This window comes from Schistocerca serialis, chromosome 11 (assembly GCF_023864345.2).
Source record: "Schistocerca serialis cubense isolate TAMUIC-IGC-003099 chromosome 11, iqSchSeri2.2, whole genome shotgun sequence".
NCBI lineage: Eukaryota > Metazoa > Arthropoda > Insecta > Orthoptera > Acrididae > Schistocerca > Schistocerca serialis.
The window spans coordinates 89389607-89414426 of NC_064648.1; the positions used below are offsets into that span (position 1 = coordinate 89389607).

Consider the following 24820-nt stretch of genomic DNA (forward strand, 5'->3'; position numbering starts at 1 on the left):
TCATCAAGAACATTAACACATTTCATCACACTATGTGAGCGTGGAAGTAGTTGCCAGTGGGTGACTGATGAAAACAAATCAAATTTCTTTCAACAAATGGAAATTCCTAAAAGCCTTTTCTTTTTTAGAAACAGATTTAAAATTATAATCAGAAAGCACTCTCTAAATATCAAGTTACAATTTATTCAGAGGCAGAAAGATCAAATTTCTGACTATCAGCTTTCGGGCTGAGAACCTTGCCGCTCCGTTTTGACACGGCCGTAGTTACGACCGCTCACAACAGCCTCTCAAACACTACACTGGTGCAAATCTGCAACACACCAGATTACTTTGAACTAAAAATTTTTAACAATTTACACAAGCACACAAACTATGCACCCCCCGTAGGAGGGATGGAAATGGTACAAAACACTAACATTAAAAGATTAACTTGCCATCGAATGTGCAACTTGATTAAAAAAAAAAAAAATCTCTTACGGTGGAAGGGTGGCAATTTGTATACTAAAATGACCATTTAAATAAAACCCATGAAATGCCGTCTTACATAAAATATACAAGGTTGGCCAAACATGCTCTACATTACACATATACCGCCTCTCAAGATGATAGGCAAAATAAAAACATATTTCAGGAATTCGGCTGTTTCATTTCAAGAAATAAAATCGTTAAGACCGAATACGACAAACATGACAGAGGCAGCTATTAACGTACGGCAGACCGACAGACAGACACTACCTGCCTAACAAATGCGGATGAGAGACAAACGAGCAAGCTGGGGAGGAGAGACTGACCAAGAAAACAGGTAGAGTTTAACAAGTAAATGAAACAACATATCACCAGTCACTTAACTTCTAATGAACTGCGATTTCTGGCGAAGACCTGGCGCAGCACCCCCAAAACGCTCTCCCGAACCGTCCGCTGCCAGCCGCTTCAACGGACGCAGGAAGGCGCGCCGATCTCCCGTCTCACGGCGTAGCAGCTCGCGCCGGCCAGACCGACGTCGTGGTTTGACTCCTGTTGCTCTCGTGTCGGCCGCGAAGCCACTACCCCTCGCTATACGGCGCGGCCCACTGGACTCACGTGGCGACCTCACATGCGCCGACGCTCAAGGCGGACAAGTCATCTCGTGTCTCAGTGCGCGACCGACCAACCGATCGATCCAACCGCCAATGACGATTGCCTGAGCAAACTCGAGCAGACTGGCGACCTAACGCGCAGACCCAGATGCAGGAACTCAGCCCCGACCGGGCGACCACTCGCTGAGTTCTCTTACTGGCGGAGTGGAAAGACTCTCATTTTGCCAGCTTCAAATGTTGATCCGAACGAGAGACATACTAGCACTCCGAACGACAGACAGACACTCACTGCCTAATAAATGCGGACGAGAGACAGACTAGCAAGCTGGGGACGAGAGACTGACCTACTGGCGAGTTGTTTTTTTTTTTTCTTTATTGTGATTTCATGCCCCTGCCCATATGGGGCTGTCAGCGGCACAATTCGCCGCTCTTCAGCCGAATGACACGACAACTAAAACAAGAATAAAATAGTACATACATAAGGAGATAAAAAAGGGGAACATAAAACAGAGTAAGGGGAGAAAATGGAGGTAAAAATACACTGACATGTAGAAGTTCATTGGGGACAGTTAAAAAAGTCACCAGAAAGTTAAAAAACACAGTTGGCGATTCTTAAAACACAGAGAAGACACTGGATGCGTATGCACAGGTTAAAAGTTGGCCACTGTATGAAAAACACTCTGAAACAACACACGTAAAACCCATTTGGAGCACACACGACGAAGAATAAAACTACCAGGTGGGACCTGCCGAGGGAAAGGTCAGAGAGCATGGAAAAGGAGGGGAGAGCATGGGGCAGCTGGGGAAGCGGCGGGATGAAGAGAGGAGGGGCTTCAGTGGGTTCACGAAGAGGCAGGAGACACTTGGGGCGGGAGAGGAAAAGGGAAGACAGGGCAGGAGGGAGTGCAGAGACACTGAAAGGAAGCACAAGAGAGGGAGGGGGAGTAGGAGGGGAAATCCGCTCAGAAGGAGGGAGGGGGAGGAGAGGGAGCCCTGAGGAGGAGGCAGGGTTAGAGTTGGTAGGAAGGGTAGATGTCAGGGCGAAGCTCATCATCTGGGAGGCGTAGATGGTGGAAGTTGTGTTGGGAAAGGAGATGGAGGGTGTGGAGATGGAGAGAGGGAGGGACACAACGGTAAAGGCGCGGCAACTGGGTGGGAGTGGAGAGGAAGGGAGACACCAGGGGGTGAGGGGGATCAAGGCGGCGGACAATATATAGTGTGCGGATGTGTTCAAGGAAAAGGAGAAGGTGGGGGACTACTGGCGAGCTCATAGCGCCCTTTAAATGCACGTGAACAGGCAACCTTTACGCTTTTCCACCAGAGGGAGACACCAAAGCTGCGATTGCCACAGCGGCGCCACCGCCAGAAACGGAGGGCGACTGTTTCACACAACGCGCTGCGGCGCGCTCTTCAAAACAGCACGGCCCAAACGCAAAGTCTTAACATCAGTTCCATAAACATGGGTACCCACACTGTAAAGACTGAAGTTGCGAAAGTTTAGATACAGCCACCCCCCCGTATGCACTGACAGACCAAAACATTGTGACACTGACCACAGAGACGCTGGATGCCGCATGGTGGCGTTGTAGGCGTGTGACGCTGTAACCGAAGCGTTGGTGCCGTGTGCAGGTTTCTGCCAGACGGTATCGTTTAGCTGGCATGCTTGAGTTGTTTCGCATCTTCTCATGTTCACTGGCGCCACTCGGTTTCGTAAGCGTTGCCTGCCCGCTAGTGGCAGCACCGGTGCTTATCGATAGCCGGCCGGAGTGATCGTGCGGTTCTACGCCCTACAGTCTGGAACCGCGAGACCGGTACGGTCGCAGGTTCGAATCCTGCCTCGGGCAGGTTAGTTAGATTTCAGTAGTTCCAAGTTCTAGGGGAGTGATGACCTCAGAAGTTGAGTCCCTTAGTGCTCAGAGGCATATGAACCATTTGAGCTTATGGATATGTAGTTCTGCTGCCCTATCTTTGGAGCGACCTCGTGCCTTTTCCGTGTGGTGTGAGTGTGGAGTTCGGTTGGGGATGCAGGAGCAGCGAGGTCCGCGCAGAGCGACAACACGCCGGGAGCGCTGGCGGCGTGTGTGTGGACTGCCGGGTCGAAGGGCAGGGGTCACGAGGGTGCACGACCTCGTCGAAAACGGATCCTGCAAGTTTGAGTGCATTGCAATTCGCATAGAGGAACCTCCACCATTGTGAAATCCCACGATTCTCCAGAGACCTGGGTTCGTGTTGCTGCTCGTAGTGTCGCCGAGGCGAAGAGCAGCGAGTGGAGTACCTGCGTAAGGCGGATCTGGTTAGCCTTCCTGAGCTTCTAATTACTACTTACTGTTTTCAACTTCTTACATTGTTAAGTTCAACCAGCGGTATTTTTCTGTCCTGCCTTGTGGCCGCTAAAGCCCCAGTTACCTGCCCTGGGGGTTAGTGTAGATTTCCTCGCCTTGCCGCCGCTGTCTTGTGAGCAGTGCAAGTTTGACAGCTTTCTCGATTGTAGGTTGGTTGGTGATTCTTCTACTCTGGTGCTGGTGATTGCTTCTTGTTCCGGGCGCTCTAAGCACAGCATTCTGCGGGCGTAGCCCAGACCGCTGGGTCCGGCTTTGGCGTAATTTTACATCTTCCATTTGTTTTGCTGGATGTCAGGCAGCCTCACCAAGATTATCATTAGTCGCTCGTTAGACTGCCACTAGTCCCAGTTACCATCTTGTGATCTGATTGCAAGTCTTGGCTGCCTTTTTCTTTGCTCGCAAAAGTGTTTTTAGTGTGACCTACTCAGAGGTTGATTCCTGCAGCCCTTGTGTTTGATTTTATCATTGTATTATTAAGTTACCATCATTTGTCTCACCTGTTTTGTCATCTGTTTTTTTTAATTAACTTTTGCCATGCCATTCGCCATTTGACAGTATATTTGTTAATTTTTTCTAATAATTGCCAATCTGGCGTTAAAGGCCTTCAGCCGTGATTTTCGTTACTTGGTTTAAAATTCTGGTTGCGACCACATTGGCGCGTTTTCAAAAATTATTTGTTGTCTGTATTTCATGTACGTTTGTTAAATTTTTTGAATAATTCCCATTTTTGGCGTTAAAGGCCTTCAGCCGTGATGGTGGTTACTTGCCTTAAAATTATGGTTGCGACCACATTGGCTTGTTTTCAAAAATTATTTATTAAAACAAATGAGTGAAACTGCAAAGCAAACCAATGATAATTGATTTGATCCCCGTCCATAATCGTAACCATATCCTGCCTTCCTTAATTAACAAGTCTCACATGCTAGCAGAGACATGGACTGGAAATGGGGAAATCCATTGAGATAAACGACTTTGACAAAGGGCGGATTATTATTACGCAGAGCCTGTGAGCGAGTGTCTCGAAAACGGGAAAACTGGTCGAATGTTGACGTGCTACTGTCGTGAGTGTCTATGGAAAGAGGTAGAAGCGCAGTGAAACCAACACTAGGCGCTAAATGGTTGGACGTCCACGACTCTTCACACAACGTGGGGTTCGGAGGCTTGTCTGCTCTGCAAAATAGGACGGATCGTAATTTTGAATTAAAGCCACATCTCGGCTGCAAGAATTCAGTCCACATAGTTATCCACGAAAAGAAAAAGTTGCACTACATTCCCTTACAGCAAGATGTAAGCTAAACGGAAACTTCCATCCCCGCATTCAGAGCAAACGATAGAGCAAAACAAGAGGTACAGAAGTACAATATTAAGCTTTCATTAACTAATTCACGTTTAACTTAACGGGGACACACGATGTCTAACATTTATAAACGATAAGAAGAATATAAATTAATGGCAATAAATCTAAATCGAATACAAGTGACAAAAACAACTGTCTACCTTCGTTTAATGTAAGTACCACAAATTGTGTGTTTTACTTCACTTTCATTCCATCAATTCTGAAAACACTTCTATTTCTATTGTAATTCATCAAACACTACGTATCTGCATTCTCTACTGTTAATTTGTTCTTGGACTAAGCGACGTAGTAACTCCGATACTTACAGACTACAAGTTAAATAAAAATAAGTTGTCACGACGTTTCGCTGCTTCAGTGTTTCATCAAAGCCACTGAAGCACCAACTTGCATTACGAAACTATGACGGCGCTAACAGCTAGCAACAATGTCAATATAGATAACATTTTCATGTTGATTAATGACACGTAATTATTGTTTCGACAGTTACAAGGGGACATTAAAGACAGCCTACCTTCAACTTTCTTCCTCACACACCGCGACCCAGTCTTTGAAAAATATGGAAGAAACTGCCTCCGACGACAAGAAAATACCGAACGCTCTTTAAGGACAAGCCATTTCCTGCTTCTTGACGCATTCACTGGTAGCTGAATATTGTAAATGAATCATTATCTTAGCATCATTGGTACTTAAACATTTGCTTAAACTGCATATTTATTAAGAAATTGGAACTTGTAAACAAATGTTCAATCATAATTTTGAATTGAAAGTAACGTCTTTTTAACTTTAATTACTGGTCATATGAAAATATGAGTACCCACAATAAACTGGAAGGTGGTACAAAATGAGAAACCAAGTAGTACCGGTATGTATAGAGATCAATTTGGATTTCGTAGACATATTGGAACACGTGAGGCAATACTAACACTTCGACTTATCTTAGAAGACAGACTAAGGAAAGGCGAACCTACGTTTCTAGCATTTGTAGACTTAGAGAAAGCTTTTGACAATCTTGACTGGAATACTCTCTTTCAAATTCTGAAGGTGGCAGGGGTAGAATACAGGGAGCGAAAGGCTATTTACAATTTGTACAGAAACCAGATGGCAGTTATAAGAGTAGAGGGGCATAAAAGGGAAGCAGTGGTTGGGAAGGGAGTGAGACAGGGTTGTAGCCTCTCCCCGATGTTATTGAATCTGTATATTGAGCAAGCAGTAAAGGAAACAAAAGAAATATTCGGAGAAGGTATCAAAATCCATGAAGAAGAAATAAAAACTTTGAGCTTCACCGGTGACATTGTAGTTCTGTCACAGACAGCAAAGGACCTGGAAGAGCAGCTGAACGGAATGGAGAGTATCTTGAAAGGAGGATATAGGATGAACACCAACAAAAGCAAAACAAGGATAATAGAATGTATTCGAATTAATTTGGGTGATGCTGAGGGAATTCCATTATGAAATGACACACTTAAAGTAGTAAAGGAGTTTTGCTATTTGGGGAGCAAAATAACTCATGATGGTCGCAGTAGAGAGGACATAAAATGTAGACTGTCAATGGCAAGGAAAGCATTTCTGAAGGAGAGAAATTTGTTAACATTGAGTATTGATTTAAGTGTCAGGAAGTCGTTTCTGAAAGTATTTGTATGTAGTGTAACCATGTATGGAAATGAAACATGGACGATAAATAGTTTGGACAAGAAGAGAATAGAAGCTTTCAAAATGTGGTGCTACAAAAGAACGCTGACGATTAGATGGGTAGATTGCATAACTAATGAGGAGGAATTGAATAGAATTGGGGAGGAGTTTGACTAGACGAAGGGATCGGTTGGTAGGACATCTTCTGAGGCATCAAGGGATCACCAATTTAGAATTGGAGGGCAGCGTGGAGGGTAAAAATGGTAGAAGGAGACCAAGAGATGAATACACTAAGCAGATTGAGAAGGATGTAGGCTGTAGTAGGTACTGGGAGAGGAAGAAGCTTGCACAGGATAGAATATCATGGAGAGCTGCATCAAACCAGTGTCAGGACTGAAGACCATAACAACAACAACAAAACTCCTCAACATAGACCCCCCTATGGAAGAACTGATGACAGAAACGAGCACGTACAATCCAGACAGCGAACCTCCAACTCTAGAAGAAGTTAAAGAAATAAGTTACTCAAGAATCGTAGAGCACCAGGAGAAGACGGTATCATCGCGGAAATCTGGAAGTTACAAGACGCAGGACTCACCAAAGACAGCCACAGGATCTTGGAAGGTATCTGGGAGACCATAAAAATTCCCGACGACTGGAAAACTGTCATGACACACCCACTGCACAAAAAAGGTGACAAGACTGACCCGAACAACTACAGAGGAATATCCCTACTACCGGTCACATACAAGATCCTCTCTAAAGCTTTCCTAAACAGACTAGAAAGCCTGACCGACTACTTGATTGGGGAATACCAAGCAGGCTTCCGTAGAGGGCGGTCTTGTGCGTAACAAATTTGGAACCTGAAAATGATTTTACAACACAAACAGAACCTGATCATTAGCTTTGTCGACTTCAGAAAGGTGTACGACTGTATCGACAGGAAAACTCAATAGCTGAATATAAAGTAGACAACAAAACAGGCACTACCATAGAGCAAACCTTGACCAACACGACCTCCAAAGTAAAGTTCTGTTGGGAACTATCAGAGCCCTTTGAAATTCGCACAGGTGTCCGACAAGGCGATGGCGTCTCACCTCTATTTTTAAATCTAGTGGTAGATAAGGTAATAAAAGAATGGGAAACATCACAACAGGGGATAACCTTAGGAAACCTACAGATTAAAGGCCTGGCTTTTGCAGACGATTTGGCAATTGTCACGGAAGGTATAAACGAAACAAAAGACGCTACTGAAAATATACGCGAAATCGCTTCCAAAATTGGACTACAGATCTCTTACGAGAAGACACAGTTTATGAGCACAAAGAAACTCTCATCTCTGAACACGAAGTACGGCACGATTTACAAAACGGCAGACTTCAGATACCTCGGAGAAACACGCGGACATAAGAGAGACTCAAACGAAGAAAGAAAAACCAAACTGGACAAGGCATACAAAGTAGTGTGGAATCATTACGACGAGAAGTGTTTATCTCACAAAAAGCCAAATTACGCCACTACGACACGGTGATGTTCCCCGAGGCACTATATCCAGCAGAGACCACACTAATCCTAGGGCATACACGTATCAACAACTAGGAAACGTAGAACGGAAAATACTTACGAAAATATTTGGCGCAACTAGAAACAATGGAATATGGATCAAGAAACCTACATAGGAACTATACAAACATACGGAGACAATCACAGAAAACATTAAAAAACGCAACTACAATTCTATGGACACCTATATAGAATGCCATCACACTGACTGACCAAATAGATCTTTGGCTTGGTAACCAGTAGAAACAACAAATGGGTGGCAGAGGTAAAAAAAACGACCTGAACCAACTCAACATCACACAAGACACAATAAACGACAGAAAAAACTTCAGAAACATCATTAAGAAATGTAAACTACATGAGATACACAGTGACAAACGAGCAGGCGTAAATTAGACCGAAGAACGCAAACAAGATCACAGCCGGAAGATAAAAGAAATATGGGCAACCAAAAAGGCAACCAAGATGAAGCCGAAGACACGAAGGCGGCATGAAGCATGGACAGAGGACCGTAAACAGAAACACAGCGAGCGAATGAGGGAAGTTTGGACAGCAAGGAAGGCAGAAAAAGGAATTGGCCATATATATAGAGGTTCACCTTTTTTTTTTTCATGTATCTGAAAGGCATGTAGCACAACCTATTGAAATTAAAAATTTGATTCAGACATGGAAAACGCCTTTGAGTTGAATTAGGAATCGACAGAATAAGTAAAATCCTTTCTCTGCATGGAGATTTTAATGACACAAAACGGAACCTGTAGAGAAGAAATAAAAAAAGAGGATATCAATGACAAGGGGCTCATTTTAAAAGGTGAAGAAGTTACAAAGAAGTGGAATTCCAATAGAACATATAATCTAGTCAAGTCTGCGACATAATCAGAATTCTTAGATAGCAGTAGGTGTCAACAATTTTATTTCATAAATTTGTATGTTCATATAAAACTACACTACTTCGTACATAACAGTCTATATGTTTAGAAGAAATTCTAAAGAATTAACGTCAAAATCTGCAAATTTAAATTTACCCAGTTTTGCAACATGTTATCAGGTAATGTCTTTAGGACAGACGTGAACCACTTTTCTTCAAATTTCGTCTTTGTACACCTTCTTTGTGAATACTTGGCGGGAAGTTGTGCGTGGTATTGGAGACAAGTCGCCTTTTGTGTTGTGGTAGAAGCCAGACATTGTACTTTGATCTTATACCTCAACAAAGCGAATCAATGTTGCATTTTGTTGTTCTGTTGTTTGAACAGCTAGAACAGAAATCTTCAAAGTGCAAAAATTTATTTATTTCTTAGACAGTGGTTGTCCAGACTTTCAGAATCCTAAGATGAGAGGATGTTCTTCATATGCAGCAGGACTGCAGCATTATCATACCTCTATAAGAAGATAACGAAGCCAGTTTCAAAACAATCAACTAAGTAAAAACTGCAGTCTACTAAGGTGAATGTACCCTTATATGCAACTCCACCCAGGATAGTAACAAATGTCGGTACAATGGTCAATTAATTCACGCCCCTCCTATTCGCATCTCAGTTGAGGATGACACGGCGGTCGGATGGTCCCGATGGGCCACTTGTGGCCTGAAGACGGAGTGCTTTACTTGGGTATAGTACACTACGAGCTGAAGTGTACAGACTTGAGAATGAAGCAGTAATGAAAAAATAAGGCAAGGAAAGAAGAGTATTGGAAATGGTCAGCAGATGAACAAATTTACACAGGGACATATACTGCAAAGGAATTTTCTCCAACTAATAAGTGGAAGGAACGAGAGAAAGAAACAGGAAGTGGAATGACGAACGACACCAGAACTGGTCGAACTTACGAACAGAGGAAGATTCTGAGAACAGGGCACAATGCACAGACTCCAGTTGAAATCTGTCGTAAGACAGATGAACTGAAAAAGCACAGGGACAGTAACAAGAACAAGGAGATCAAATTTTAATTTATTTTCATGACCAGTATTAATTGTTGTTGTTGTTGTGGTCTTCAGTCCTGAGCCTCATTTGATGCAGCTCTCCATGCTACTCTATCCTGCGCAAGCTTCTTCATCTCCCAGTACCTACTGCAGCCTACATCCTTCTGAATCTGATTAGTGTATTCATCTCTTGGTCTCCCTCTACGACTTTTACCCTCCACGCTGCCCTCCAATACTAAATTGGTGATCTCTTGATGCCTCGAAACATGTCCTACCAACCGATCCCTCCTCCTTGTCAAGTTGTGCCACAAGCTCCTCTTCTCCCCAATTCTGTTCCATACCTCCTCATTAGTTATGTGATCCACCCATCTAATCTTCAGCATACTTCTGTAGCACCACATTTCGAAAGCTTCTATTCTCTTTTTGTCCAAGCTATTTATCGTCCACGTTTCACTTCCATACATGGATACACTCCATACAAATACTTTCAGAAAAGACTTCCTGACACTTAAATCTATACTCAATGTTACCAAATTTCTCTTCTTCAGAGACGCTTTCCTTTCCATTGCCAGTCTACATTTTATATCCTCTCTACTTCGACCATCATCAGTTATTTTGCTGCCCAAATAGCGGAACTCATTTACTACTTTAAGTGTCTCATTTCCTCATCTAATTCCCTCAGCATCACCCGACTTAATTCGACTACATTCCATTATCCTCGTTTTGCTTTTGTTGATGTTCATCTTATACCCTCCTTTCAAGACACTGTCCATTCCGTTCAACTGCTCTTCCAAGTCCGTTCCTATCTCTGACAGAATTACAATGTCATCGGCGAACCTCAAAGCTTTTATTTCTTCTCCACGGGTTTTAATATCTACTCCGAATTTTTCTTGTGTTTCCTTTACTACTTGCTCAATATACAGATTGAATAACATCAGGGAGAGGCTACACCCCTGTCTCACTCCCTTCCGAACCACTGCTTCCCTTTCATGCCCCTCGACCCTTATAACTGCCATCTGCTTTCTGTACAAATTGTAAATAGCCTTTCGCTCTCTGTATTTTACCACTGCCACCTTGAGAATTTGAAAGAGAGTATTCCAATCAACATTGTCAAAAGCTTTCTCTAAAGTCTACAAATGCTAGAAACTTAATTAGTAATTAAAGCTAAAAGATTTTCATTAAAAAAACTATGCTTCAATATTCTTGTTTTACATTCGAATGAAAAATGATGAAATTACTAGCAGCAAGATCCGAAGCAGCGGCTTCATAATTACTGCGCTTCTGTGCTATGCACTCAGCTACCAGCGAATATTTTAATTAGTACAAATGCTTCATAGTCAACAGCACTCAATAATTTCCTATCCTATATAGGCGATATTCTGAAGTTCTTTTTGACAACTGCATGATACAGCTATAGGAAATGAATGCCTGCGCGGTGATCTTGGAATCTTACAGGTTTGGAGAAAAACGAAGAGGTCCAGTCTGTCTGTAGGGTCCTCTTCTTAGCCACTGGGATCTAAGTTTTGAATGTGGCTTTTTTATCAGTAATTGTTCTGCAATTCAGTGTAAAAAAAATACTAATAGCCTAAAAATGCTGGAGAGTGTCTGCTAGACACAAACGGTTGTATTAAAATGGCAGGATTTTCCAGACAGGTGGCAATTCCAATAGCGTGGGATGCAGAGAGCGGACATCACTCACCTCTTGTTTTGCAAATCAGACTGCCGTTTCCTGCTGCTATTTATTTTATTTAACCCATACGCGTTTCGCCTTCTACTGTTCTAAGGCATCATCAGTGGGACCTATAATGGTACAGTTTTGTTAGTTGTAGATTATCAAACAGTTCACTTGGAGATATTTTGTAAAAATGTAATTACTTACGATTTGCTGATTCGCGTTTCCTCACATCTGGTCTGGAGGTCGCACTGCCACTTTTATCACTGCTCTGTATTCACCTCTTCTTGTTTTCGCCACCCACACACTGTTCAGCATGTTTGTCACTCTTTTTTTGTGGTGGACTATCGTTCTTCTGTCACTCGATACAACTATTTCGTCGTACACTGCTTTTCACAGCGTAAATATCGCGACTCCATTACGTGTTTCATCGTCTTTGGTATGTTTACCTATGTGTCGCCAACCTAACGAAGTACAGGTTCGTTACTGCATTCTGTTTATGCCGTTTATGCCGTTTGTGTGCGTATGAGTGAGAGAGAGAGAGAGAGAGAGGGGGGGAGATAGAGCCTTTTTTGGGGGGGGAGAGGGGGGCTTGTACTAGCTGTTAGCGAGTGGCTGAATGGTGACAGCTGTTTTGACTTTCCATTTCAATATGGTAGGGTGGGGTTATGGATGAGTGAGTGTAAAGATGTTGGGTTGAATGTAATAATAATAGAACCCAACATCTTTACACTCACTCATCCATGATTGAAACGGAAAGTCAAAACAGCTTTCACCAAAGTTTCAGCCACTCGCTGACAGCTAGTACAACCGACGCCCCCCCCCCCCCCCACACCCCGCCCATTCAAAAAAAAAAAAAAATTATCAGCTCTATTCCCCCCACCCCTCTCTCTCTGTCACTCATACGCACACACACGGTATAAACAGCATAAACAGAAGTTAGTAACGCGCATATAGCCGGCCGCTGTGACCGAGCGGTTGTAGGCGCTTCAGTCCGGAACCGCGCTGCTGCTACGGTCGCAGGTTCGAATCCTGCCTCGGGCGTGGATGCGTGTGATATCCTTAGGTTAATTAGTTTTAAGTAGCTCTAAGTCTAGGGGACTGATGACCTCAGATGTTAAGTCCCATAGTGGTTAGAACCATTTGAACCGTCTGAACGAACATATACTTCGTTAGGTTGGCGACACATAGGTAAACATACCAAAGACGATGAAACACGTAATGGAGTCGCAATATTTACGCTGTGAAAAGGAGTGTACGACGAAATAGTTGTATCGAGTGACAGAAGAACGATAGTCCACCACAAAAAAAGAGTGACAAACATGCTGAACAGTGTGTGCATGGCGAAAACAAGAAGAGGTGAATATAGAACAGTGATAAAAGTGGTAGTGCGACCTCCAGACCAGATGTGAGGAAACGCGAATCAGCAAATCGTAAGTAATTACATTTTTACAAAAAATCGCCAAGTGAACTGTTTGATAATCTACAACTAACAAAACTGTACCATTATAGGTCCCACTGATGATGCCTTAGAACAGTAGAAGGCGAAACGCGTATGGGTTAAATAAAATAAATAGCAGCAGGAAACGGCAGTCTGATTTGCAAAACAAGTATTTATATGCTTGCTGCGGAGGATGGCCACACAAACAAACGTGTTATCACTCACCTCGTCTATGGTTGCCCTCCTGCCGGACGCTCGGAAGCTGAACCTCTGCTTCCACTCCCGGCTGGTAGGCGCCGACTCCGTCGCGCCGCCGCCAGATGGCGGTGTACGCTGTGGCACCAGAGACATTCTTTATCGTGAGCTGCACGCCGACTCCTGGCTGTGTAACATCGCTGGCGCCTTACTTCGCGAAACTTCGACACGCACTGATGACCACAACAATCACTGTCTGATCTGATGATCACTGCACTTGAAAAAAAAAAGTGAGAGAATTCGGGTTATAATCTGTGGCGAGAACTTTAGACTCACTTATTGTATAGCAAGGCCGGTAATCCCAGAACACTCGAGCACAAAGTAACGACGGGTTACATGATGCGTGGAAACTCACACGCAATGCTCTGTACGTGTGCAGTACAAACTTCACTACAGTGAACAGATGCCATTATGAAGGAAATACTGGGTGAAAGCTTTCAATCTGACCAATTTTATATTTTCTGTTATTCAAGACTGGCTTAGCACTTTTAACCTTCCACTGGTTCTACATCTACTAAGACAGAGATTTTTTTGTCTCCTGTATGTTATTCATCCAATTCCACAGGCCACGCACTAACACCAGGAAGAGTCATCAACAGCGAAATCTGGAACAGAAAAATCAGACGAGAAAATGTCAGCACAACAAGAATAAATACCAGTTCAGTTACAAAAGAAATGGACATACTAAAAATAAAAGTGACAACGTACAGAACACTGAATTGAGTAAACCCAAATGAAGTTCTACAAAGCAATGAGATGAATGTTTATACTTTATGGTAATGAGACTTGGACAATAGCGGCTGAAAATGGAGGTAAAATATAATCTGAGGAAATGATGTTTTTGAGAAGAGCATATGGCTATAAAGTAATATAGTATAAGGATCACAATAATTAGACACAACCTAGCTTGAAAAGCATGAATGAATAGATCAAGAAGCATAGAAATAAATGAAGACAGCATGTAATAAGAACAAATGCCTGAAATGGTAGTGAATTGTCCAATAGCAGCGAAAAGATCAGCTGATAGACCAAAAGAGGTGGAGTTATCAAGTAAAATAAAGGCACTGAGCAAGTAGACATGACAGGCAAATGCCTAGCACTTGAAGAACAAGAACAATTAAAATTTAGGAGCATAATTTTACTATAAGCTTCTGTGCTGGTTAAGTGTTTATTGAACCCACACAGCTCGGGCCATGGATCTCCTATACTCTCCCAAGCACAGAGATAGTGTACCCAGTCTGTCTGTGTATATAGCAGATGCTGCGTGCAAGTGAAAGAAAGTGTTCTAATAGTTACGTAGCATGTACCTGAGGCAGAACAGAGTAACCAGCTCGGTATTCACCTTGTGGGATGTGGGAAACTGCTTAAAAGCCACATACAGGCTCGCCGACACACTGACCCCTTGTCGTTAATTTGCTGGGGGGGATTCCGTCTGGGGATAGCTATCCTCCCAACCTAGAAGCAGTTGTGTCAACACATGCATTTACCGAGGTAAAATGCAGTCCGTCGTCAGGCCAAGAGTGGTTTACCGGGACCATCTGACCGCCGTGTCATCCTCAGTGGAGGATTCGGATAGGAGGGGCGTCGTTATGGTGGTATTCTTGACCGGAGCCGCTACTAATCGGTCGAGTAGCTCCTCAACTGGCATCAAGACGCCGAGTGCACCCCGAAAAATGGCAACAGCGCATGACGACCTGGATGGTCACCCATCCAAGTGCCGACCACTCCCGATAGCGCTTAATTTCGGTGATCTCACGGGAAACGGTGTATCCACTGCGGCAAGGCCGTTGCTCATTTACCGGGGTGGGTATCTGTAAAACAGTTGAGACACACAGAATATAATTTCATCAACACAGCGTGAAACATCTGCAGTTCATCAAGACACAAGGGTCATTCCAAATTACGAGGGTAAACCCAAAAGTAAGGTCTCCTATTTTTCTTGTAAGTACTTATATCTGTTTATTTCTACAATGGTTTACATCAGTTTACAGCTTGAAAATTTAGCTATTTTTCGACATAATCACCATTTCTGTCGATGCATTTCTGTAGTCACTGTAGCAGTTTTTGTATGTCCATGTCATACCAGCTCGCCGCCCTGGTGTTCAGAAAGTTATGAACCTCTTCTTTCACCTCGTCGTCGGAGATGAATCGCTTTCCGGCCAAATGTCCTTTTCACCTAGGGAACAGGTGATAGTCACTGAGCGCGAAGTCAGGACTTTTGCCGAGCGATGTGTGGGCGAGCGTTGTCATGGACAATGTGTACGCCCTTGCTCAACATTCCTCTTCTCCGGTCCTGAATTGCCCGTTCCAGTTTTTTCAGAGCCTCACAGTACCTGTCAGCTTTAATTGTGGTCCCAGCGATTCAGCTCCGACGACGAGGTGAAAGAAGAGGTTCATAACTTTATGAACAGCATGGCGGCGAGCTGATATGACATGGGCATACAAAAACTGCCACAGCGTCTACAAAAAAAAAAAAGCATCCACAGAAATGGTGATTAAGTCGAAAAATAGCTAAATGTTCAAGCTGTAAACTGATGTAAACCATTGTAGAAATAAACAGGTCTATGTATTTATGAAAAAAAATAGGAGACCTTACTTTTGGGGTTACCCTCGTAGGATAATCAGATGGAATTTTTTTAAAGTACGACATTTGTTAATAAACTGGAGGACAATTTTTAAAAACCGTTAGTGTCAAACTTCACCATTGATCTTCTTATCCACACTAATATGAATGAGGAAGTGTGTATCTCTGTTGCGTTTTCATCTCTACACTGGTGAACCGATTTCGATAAAATTTTGTAAGGGAATATATCTGAATGCTGAGGAAGAACATAGGCTACTTTAGAAACTATGTAGTACAAATTACACAGCTCTGCGAAAAAAAAAAAAAAAAAATTCTTGTCGCCAGGAATATTTGAATGTATACTGGGTATATTTGGCATGCTGAATCTGAAAACGGATTGCCCTAATTGGCTCTCGTTTCTTAGATACAGGCTATCTCTGATGTGTAGCCTTTAATGGTTCAATTATCAGTAAATGGGTATTGAATTCCGTAATTCTGTATCGCTGTATTCGTTTTATATTTTGTGACTGCGTAAGTACAAATTTAATATCTTATATGTTACATGTTATAGAGGATAACGTGAGATTATGGGACGTGGCAGTAATTTGGGACACCCTCTTGGGTCTCACAATGTCAAGGAGAGTCAGTTGGTAACACTGCTGCATTGGCAGCCAACCGCCGAGTGAGGATATGAGCTTGTGAGAGGACGCGATTTGTGTAACAGCTGTTCAAAGTTTTTGTTAGTTAACAATTTCTCGTTCATTGTATCAAGAGAAAGCTATGACACGATTAGTTATTACATTATTGTTAGTCAAATGTAAGTTATAGATCATATTGTAATATACATATATTGTCTTATTAGTTCCACCTTACCATATTTATAATAGTATATTGCGAAAGGTGGCTACACTGAGCCACTGTGCCAGAGATTGCGCCAAAGAGTATTATTAAGCCGCCTCCACAGTGTCGTAGTAGTCAGTGCCTGTCGAGGACTCGTGGTAGTCAGTGCTTGTTAAGAGCTCGTAGCAGAGAGTGTTTGTTGAGATGTGCTATTGGAGAGTTCTGGTTGAGATGTGGTAGTAGCGAGTCTGTGTGGAGAGATTGTAATGTTTAGAGTGCTTTTAATCAATATAAATTAAGGTAACAAACTACTTTTCTTTTTTTCTCATTATTTCGATGTCCTGAATAATGCGTCATTACAGGTTCAGTCAACAAAGCATCTGGCTTGTGTTCTTGTATTAGAGTGTAATTCTGCTTTCGTTACGCAATTATAGTATTTCTATTTTTTAATCACGTCGGTATAATTGGTATTTAAAAATTCTTGTGTTGTTGAAGAAGAGCCGTGCCAGATGTGCGTTGAGTCATACTTCCACATACAGAACAGTTATACTTGTGCTTTGGTTGCGTTGGTTTTATAGTTGCTGGGGACTTAATTAATTAACTGTGTTAACGAGAATTTTATTTCATTCTTTGTTGTTATTCTATGCAGTCAGATTGCGTAATAATTCTAGTCAGGGCCAACCGTTTACGAGACACAGCGTAATCGGGCATACAGCCACCGAAAATAAAAATTATTTCCAAAATTAATATTAATTAAGCCCCCATGCAATTGTTGCAAATATAATTTTCATTTTATTTTATTCTTTTCATAGATAAATATGAGTTCTTCAACTCTCCTGATGTGTTCTGCTATATTTATGGAGAATACACTCTGCAAGAACAATGGAAGAGCATCGCTGACTTAATAGGGTGTAGAAAAACTTCCGCTACCACTCACAATAAAAGGTTATTTATTTGTCACACGATCGTTTTCGGACTTGCGCCCATCTTCAGGTGTCTATACATTCATGTGCATGTTTATATTAGTGGAGATCACTGTATAAATACAAAAAGTTATTTGCTGGTGACTAAACAGATACAAGTGGGACAATTGTAAGTGGCAAGGCAACCTTTGTCCAAAAAGATATTCGTACTTACATAAAGATGATGCATCATTATTATAGTTACTCTGTCGTGACAGTTTTTCCACATCTTTATGTAAGTACAGATATATTTTCGACAAATGCGCCCTTGCCACATACAATTGTTCCACTTGTAATTTTTTGTACTTATACAGTTATCTCCAGCAATACAAACATGTACATGAATGTATAAACACCTGAAGATGAGTCCGAAACTGGTCATGTGACAAATAAATACACTTTTATTGTGACTGGTAGCGGAAATTTTTCTACACCATATAAAGGCACATTCACGGAGTTCTATGAATAAAATTCATCACTGACTTTATGAAACAGGCCTATCTTGCGTATTTTGGGATTAAACTGGGAGACGAAGATAACCATTGGGCTCCTCATAGAGTTTGCAAAAGCTGTGTCGAGTCTTAACGACTGTGGACTAATGGTAAACGAAGCGGTTTAAACTCTGCAGTGCCAGTGGGGTGGTGAGAGCCAAAAAACCACCATAATGATTGTTATTGTTGCATTGTTAGTGTAAAAGGTTTCAGTCGCTGCAAGAACCGCAAGTGGGGATATCCCCATTTAGAATCAGCAAGGCGACTTCTGCCACATAGCGATGACATTTTCATACCAGTGTTTACCACTCTGCCAAAACTACTGCCTTCAGATGATGATGATGATGATTGAACACTAATAGTAGTGAATCTGAATACGAACGAAGTTCCACAAGACATTAGCTCTTCATTCAGGAAGTGTTTAACGATTTGATAAGAGACCTCACTTATTTCTAAACAGTCTTCTGAGAAGAATTATCTACCACCAGGAACTAAAACAACAGCTTACTGGACGAGAGAAGAAGATTTACTTCCACACTTGACTCAAGATGAGGCACTTGTTTACTGCAGTGACAATCCTGGTTTACTTCTAAGAGTGGGGCTACCAAAGTATCAACCTCAAGACTGGAGGCTTTTTATCGCTTGATCAACCACAAGCCTAAAATGTATGTTGCTGCATAATGGTAATTGTTATATATCCATTCCAATTATCCACTCGATGTAACTTCGTGAGGAAAACGAAAATATCCAGATAATTCACCAGAAACTTGATTATAGTCATTACGAATGGCCTATCTGTGTTGATTTAAAAATGGCTAACTTTTCACTTGGACAGCATAGTGGATACTCAAAATTCCCTTGCTTTATTTGCATGAGGGACAGCAGAGCAAAGCATGATCACTGGGAAAAAGTTTCATGGCCATCAAGAGAGAGCTTCAGTGTAGAAGTAGCTAATATCCTAAAGGAACCATTAGTTGACAGGGACAGAATCAATCTTTGTCGTCCTTGGGTAGCTCAGTTGGTAGAGCACTTGCCCGCGAAAGGCAAAAGTCCCGAGTTCGAGCCTCGGTCCGGCACACAGTTTTAATCTACCAGGAAGTTTCATATCAGCGCACACTCCGCTGTAGAGTGAAAATTTTATTCTAGAATCTTCCATTACTTCGTATCAAGCTTGGTCTAATGAAACAATCTGTGAAAGCATTGGGCAAAAATAGTGACTGTTTCAAATATGCATGCAAACCATTCCCTGGATTCAGTAATGAAAAATTAAAAGTAGTGTGTTTGATGGTCTCCAAATTCAGAAGGTTATACATGATTTGGAATTCATTAAGGATATGAATTGCATTGAAGCATTTGCCTGAAGCAGTTTTGTCTGTGTTGTCAAGAAACTTTTGGGTAACCACAAAGCATATAATTATGAGGAACTGGTGCTAAACATGCCCAGAAACTTCAAAAGCTTGGGAGCTAATATGAGCATTAAGATTCACTATCTCCACAGCCATGTTGAAAGATTTCAAGACAATCTTTGTGACTACAGCGAGGAACGAGGTCAAACATTCCATCACTATTTTCAGGTGAAAAAATGTTTAAATGTGTGTGAAATCTTGTGGGACTTAACTGTTAAGGTCATCAGTCCCTAAGCTTGCACACTACTTAACCTAAATTATCCTTAAGGACGAACACACACACCCATTCCCGAGGGTGGACTCGAACATCCGCCGGGACCAGCCGCACAGCCCATGAGTGCAGCGCCTCAGACCGCTCGGCTAATCCCGCGCGGCTTTCAGGTGATGGAAGAACGATATGAAGGTAGATGGGAAAAGCACATGATGGCAAACTGCTGCTGCTGCTGGAATCTTCAAAGTGACTGTCCTGATGATCAACAGAAGAGAAAAACACACACGCAGAGTTTTTCCATATGCTAATTGTAATGTTTTTATGAGACTGTCTGTTTTTTTTCCTTTCTTCTTCCATTACATGCTGAATCAACAATGAAACTGCAATTTTGTGATCTTTTTCATACGTTTTTCTCATTTTCATTTGACTATGCACACAATGTACCTCAAATAATATTTTCAATTTTTGTATGTGTGTTTATCTACATATTATATATTACTACAATAAATACAGCCAACCTATCAAAACGAGTGAGATATTCGAATTCAATAAAGTTACCCAAAATTCACTGTCAATTAATTGGCAAGAAAATCACTGTTGACGAGTGTTATATATCGAACTGAAGAATTTATTTCGAATTTGGGAAATATAGATGGTGCAGTCACAGTATTATGGACACCACCTAGTTGGCAGAACTAGCAATGAAGGTTGTGTAAAGCTTGTCAGGGAAATGCAGAAAACCGTGCAATCGTTATAGTAACGTGGGAATTTGACGTCCAAATGGGCGTGATAATCAGCTTTCGTGCCAAAGGTGAAAGCTTCTCCAAAACGGCGAAGTTTTCAAAGCGATAACGGTCGCCATGATTAAAGTATACCATGCATCGCAAAATGGCACGTTTTGAAACTGGCGCCGTGGCTAGACTGGCGTATGATGGGCCATAGATGACAGGGGTGAATGATGGCTGCAGAGACGTGTATGGGCGAATTGGTGTGCAACTGTTCAGGAGGTGACCATCCAGATCAATCTAGGGGCTACCAACAGCGTCGCCTGAACGACTGTTCGGCGAACGTTACTATGCACAGGACTCCAGGGCACGCGCCTGGTTCGTGCCCAATGACGACTGCTGTTCATCAGCGTCGAAGGCTGGAATTCGCACGGCCAGTACCGCAAATGGTTGTCCATTGGCTGATGACAGGTGACCTTTCCAGATGGATCACGTTTTTTGTTCCATCGGACAAGTGTTCATTGTCGTGTACGGCGTGAAACATATGAAAGGAAAAACCCTGTAACAGTTGTGGTATTGGGACTGTTTTCGTCGACTTGCCTGGGCGATTTCGTCATTCTGGAAAGCACAATGCATCAGTATAATTATGCACTTACCCTTGGGGACCATGTCCATCACTACATGCAATCAGGTTTTCCTTGGCATGATGCCATTTACCAGCAGGACAATGCAACGTGTTACACAGTTGGCAGTGTACGTGTGTGGTTCTAAGAGGACCACGATTACTTTACAGTACTTCCCTTGTCATGAAACTCCTCGCATTTAAAACTAACTGGCACTCTAGGGGACCACTTCAAACGGGATGTTCACGCCATTGATCATCAGCCGACAAACCCACTAGCTCCGTTGGCCAAAACACTGGAGTCGGCCTGGCTGCACAGCCCTGTCGGTGTCTTCCAGAACCTCACTCACTCTCCCTGAATTTGATTGGACAGTGTTAAACAGCCGGGTGCGCTTTGACTTTTGAACTTCATCTCATTTACGAAAATGCTTTTAACTGTTTCATCTTGCAACGGCATTGGGGAATATTTACGTCATGAATGAAAGTATGCAGAAGTGCAAGCATTGTGTTGTAAGTTGCCGGATGTCAGTTTGTGGGACGGAGTTCCATACCTGTTGTACTTCGTCGGACAGTATAGAGACTGTTCATGCTGTCTCTCGATAATGCCGGGGTTGTCGTCTGAAGATATCCAATATGTGCTCGTTTGGAGACATATCTGGTGGCCGAGCAGGCCAAGGCAACATGTCGATACTCTGTAAAGCGTGTTATGTTACAACAGCGGTATGCTGGCGATCGTTATCCTGTTGGAAAACGGCCCTTGAATGATATTCATGAATGCTGGAGTTGATGCCCGAAGATATCCAATATGTGCTCGTTTGGCGACAGGTCTAGTGGTCAAGCAGTCCAAGGCAGCATGTTGATACTCTGTAAAGCATGTTGGGTTACAACAGCGGTATGCTGACGATCGTTATCCTGTTGGAAAACGGCCCTTGAATGATATTCATGAATGCTGGAGTTGACGTCCGAAGATATCCAATATGTGCTCGTTTGGCGACAGGTCTAGTGGTCAAGCAGTCCAAGGCAACATGTTGATACTCTGGAAAGCATGTTAGGTTACAACAGCAGTATGCTGGCGATCGTTATCCTGTTGGAAAACGGCCCTTGAATGATACTCATGAATGCCGGAGTTGACGTCCGAAGATATCCAATACGTGCTCGTTTGGGGACAGGTCTGGTGGTCAAGCACTCCAAGGCAACATGTTGATACTCTGTGAAGCATGTTGGGTTACAACAGCCGTATGCTGGCGATCGTTATCCTGTTGGAAAACCGCCCCTCGAATGCCGTTCATGAATAACAACACAGCAGGTCGAATTACCAGTCTGACGAACAAAAAATGGAAATGAGCTTATGGCATCGTTGGTCGGGGAAGTTCGGCCGCCAAATCCAAGTCTTATTTCATTCGACGCCACATTGGGCGACTTCTGCGCCGGGATGGGGATGAAATGGTGATAAGGACGACACAACACCCAGTCCCCGACCGGAGAAAATCCCCAACTCGGCCGGGAATCGAACCCGGGCCCGCTTGCATGGGAGGCGACGACGTTACCATCCAGCTAAGCTACCAACAGTGACTCCTCAATGACCGTTCAGCGAACTTTGGCGTTTGTGGGCCTCTGGTTCAGGCACCCATGATGACTGCTGTTCAGCGGTGACGAGGGCTGCAATTTACTCGCCAGTACCGCAACTGGGCATCCACTGAGTGCAGACAGGAGACCATTTCAGATGGATCACGTTTTATATCTCATCGAACAAGTGGCCGTTGTCGTGAACCGCGTGGAATATCTGAAAGGAAAAAAACCTGCAAACAGTCATTGTCTGGGGAATGTTTTAGTGGTCCTCCCAGGGTGATCTCGCCATTCTGGAAAGCACAACCCATAAGTGTAAGTATGCATCTATCCTTAGGGACCATCTCCATCCGGAGGCATGGATGTTTGTGATGTCCTTAGGTTAGTTAGGTTTCAGTAGTTCTAATTTCTAGGGGACTGATGACCTCAGATGTTCAGTCCCATAGTGCTCAGAGCCATTTGAACCATTTTTGAACCATGTCCATCCGTACATTCAGTCAGGTTTTCCTCGGCACCATGTCATCTACCAGCAGGACAACGCAACGTGATACACAGTTCGCGGTGAACATGTGTGACTCTAAGAGCAGCAGCTTACAGTGCTCTCCTTGATACCAAACTCCTCACATTTAAAATTGACAATCTGTGGGACAACCTCGATCGGGCTGTTCACGCCTTCGGTCCTCAGCTGACAAGCCTATAAGGGGCGTCCAAAAAGAAACGAGCCGGAGGGATGATTACAGAAACCATTACCTGTATGTTAGATGTATTCACCCCGGCTGTTGAGTCACTTGTCCCACTGTGACACAAGGCGGTGAATGGGTGTCTCATAAAATTCCCGGGGCTGCGATGTTAACCAGTTCCACGCGAACAGCTGGGCGTCGTCGTCCACACGAGTGCAGGAAAGGTTATGCTGACGTTCTTCTTTGACCGAGATGGGCCCCTTCCTGCATCACAGCACAACAGTGAATGCCTAGCAAACCTTGACCACCCTTCGCCAAATCAAAACGACCAGACCCTCACCCGTGGCGTCATTCTGCTCCACGACAATGCAAAGCCTCATACGGCCAACACAATCGAGCACTCCTGCATAAGTTCTCGGTCACCCCCCCCCCCCCCCACACAGTCCGGACCTCTCTCCCTGTGATTACGCCATTTTAGGTCGCCTTAAAAAGGCTCTGAGGGGCAAACAATTCACCTCGGACGACGTCCAGCTGTACGTGCGGAACTGGTTCACATCCCAGCTCTGGGAATTTTATAACACAGCCTTGTGTCATAGTGCGACAACTGTCTCCACAGTTAGGGACAATACTTCTAACATAGAGGTACTGGTTTCTGTAATGATGCCTCTGGCCCGTTTCCTTTTGAATGCCTCTTATATACTACTGGTCATTAAAATTGCTACACCTCGAAGATGACGTGCTACAGACGCGAAATTTAACCGACAGGAAGAAGATGCTGTGATATGCAAATGAGTAGCTCTTCAGAGCATTCACAAAAGGTTGGCGCCGGTGGCGACACCTACAACGTGCTGACATGAGGAAAGTTTCCAACCGATTTCTGATACACAAACAGCAGTTGACCGGCGTTGCCTGGTGAAACGTTGTTGTGATGCCTCGTGTAACAAGAAGAAATGCGTACCATCACGTTTCCGAGTTTGATAAAGGTCGGATTGTAGCCTATCGTGATTGCGGTTTATCGTATCGCGACATTGCTGCTCGCGTTGGTCGAGATCCTAATACGGAACGCCGTGCTGGATCCCAACGGCCCCGTATCACTAGCAGTCGAGATGACAGGGATCTTATCCGCATGACTGTAACGGATCGTGCAGCCACGTCTCGATCCCTGAGTCAACAGATGGGGACGTTTGCAAGACGAGAACCATCTGCACGAACAGTTCGACTACGTTTGCAGCAGCACGGACTATCAGCTCGGAGACCATGTCTGCCGTTACCCTTGACGCTGCATCACAAACAGGAGCGCCTGCGATGGTGTACTCGACGACGAACCTGGGTGGACGAATGGCAAAACTTTATTTTTCGGATGAATCCAGGTTCTGTTTACAGCATCCTGATGGTCGCATCCGTGTTTGGCGACATTGCGGTGAACGCACATTGAAAGCGTGTATTCGTCATCACCATACTGGCGTATCACCCGGCGTGATGCTATGGGGTTCCATTGGTT

The 24820-nt window shown here is 43.4% G+C and overlaps 1 long non-coding RNA gene across 1 annotated transcript in view; it reads right to left on the minus strand.

Moving 5' to 3' along the window:
• LOC126427067 (uncharacterized) overlaps positions 1–24820 on the minus strand; it is a 546217-nt gene that overhangs the window by 211303 nt on the left and 310094 nt on the right. Inside the window, exon 2 of the long non-coding RNA XR_007576518.1 lies at positions 13224–13858. This is a non-coding gene — a long non-coding RNA (uncharacterized LOC126427067). The remainder of the gene's footprint in view (positions 1–13223; positions 13859–24820) is intronic.